Here is a 2,144-nt window from a genome sequence, read left to right on the forward strand (position 1 = left end):
GGCACTTCTGTACTTCTCACGTCGACGGCGACTCTCATGTCGTTAATCTCCAGCCTTTTCGGTGAAGGGCTATCCGCAGAGTCCCTACTCGGCCCGGACGGCCCTGCTTCTTCAAACAATATCCTCCGACAACCCATCACGGGCAAGGTGGTCTGAAAGGTAATAACACATTGCATATCACAAGGTAGCTTGAAGAAGGCAAAAGTTAATGACTCGAAGCCAGGCACTGTCAGCTATTGGACTGATAGTTTGAACAGGTATATGTCCCCATTCATCTCCTTGTACGAAGCAGAACTACTTCAGCATCACAATCTGAACAATGAAGTCCTATTTATTACTTGTGCATCGTATTACTAGAACTTTTTAAGATTTTAGGTCCCTTTTAACAAAAAAAAATTGTCAGTGACTGCTTTAGCAAAAGAAGCTAAAATGAAGAAAAGCCTCAATGTTATAAACTCTGGTGCCTCTCTCTTCCCTGGACCTGCACACGCACAGGGCACAGCACAGGCAACAGCTCTCCTACCTCTACTTCATTCCTCACCCCTCTGTTCTACAGCTGCTGGTGCCGCCGCCTCCAAATCCACCTCTAGCAACGGTGGAAATTTCCACCGGGCACTCCCGTGCTGCTCTCCATGCTACACCGGTCCTATCTATGCCGATTTCCCCTCCGATTTGGGCTCTTAGTGCTCTCTATTTTGGGACCCTAGGTTCTATGCTTGCCCAGGTAATAGTCCTTGCCGGCGCTGCTCCAAGTTACGGAACCGGTCTCGGGGCCTATACCACTTCGATTTTCCCTGTCAAACTTACCTATGCGATGGTGTGGAGGTGATTTTCTCTGAAGCGTTGACTCCGATGGTGTGGACGTCCCGCGCGCGGTTCCCGCCCGAGGATGCCGCGGCGGCGCGCCGGTTGGCGTCCACGTCGCCGTCAAGGCCGTCCGGAATCCGCGCCCGCCGTGCCCGCTCGAGAACGCCGCGGCGGCGCGCCGGTCCGTGTAACTGGACCTCGCCGCGCTCCGGCGCGTCCTGGGCCACCCGCGCGTCTCGCGGAGGTCGCCGTTCGACGTATTCTCCGAAGATCACGGTAGACGGACTTTCAGCGCGCGCGGTTGTTGTCGCCTGTTATCTTCTATTTGACTGACCTGCAATCTGCTCTCTGTTATCGAACGCTAGCGCACGCGAGAGAAACCAAAAACCGTCGGGAGACGCGGCTGGCGGGCGGAAGCCAGGCGCGCGCTGGGTCGGTGGGGGGCTGGGGTACAGAATAGGCTATTCTGTACCCTGGGTACCAAATAGCGGAGGCCTATATATATATATATATAGATAAGTGAAGCAACAATTAGTGTAATATGGAAAAGAATTCATGGTAAAAATAAAAAAGGTCTTTAGTCCCAGGTGAGTGACCCGGGACTAAAGAGGGGACCTTTAGTCCTAAAAAATTAGTTCCGGTTGGATATTCGAGAGATATGACTCTCTCCAACTGGGACTAATGCTTACTTTTCCACCGATGGTGGTTTATTAATTATTGCAATGCAAGGTGCTGTTGTTGATATGGTTCACAAAGAAATTAATAAGTTTCATCATCCATTATTTACCAAATCACCTAAAAAATGGTATTATGTATATGATCCAATTTTCCAAAACAAAAGGGACAGAGTCACGTACAACACATCAGACCCTGCCATGTGTGCATAGCTGGTGCACTGTCATAGATCTGAAAACTAGAAGGATAGACCAGTGCATCGGTCAATCTATTGCGCTCACATAGGATGTAAGTGGGAGAACTTGTCAAGGTAGGTGTCGTGCACATTTTACTTTTGGGCTCACATAACTTGGCATCATTGGTGATCACCTTATGAGTAATAGAAGATTTAATCCCAGCACAATGCATCCGTACCAAAAGGAGGGGGGGGGGGGGGGGGGGGGGGGGGTTTTTCCAAGGGGCCCCCTCCCACCCCCTTTTTTTTTTGGTAATTTTGGATGAGTCTTTTTGTCTGTTACAAAAAAAAAGGAAAAATATCTCTACCCCCCACTTTTGGCTCTAAAAAACCTACCCCCACCACTCATTTTTTTTTTGCGAAACAATATTTATTTAAAAAAAAGGAAAAATTTTTTTTTATGGACTAATTTTTTTACATAGAATCC

The sequence above is a fragment of the Setaria italica genome, chromosome VI, assembly GCF_000263155.2.
Source record: "Setaria italica strain Yugu1 chromosome VI, Setaria_italica_v2.0, whole genome shotgun sequence".
Lineage (NCBI taxonomy): Eukaryota > Viridiplantae > Streptophyta > Magnoliopsida > Poales > Poaceae > Setaria > Setaria italica.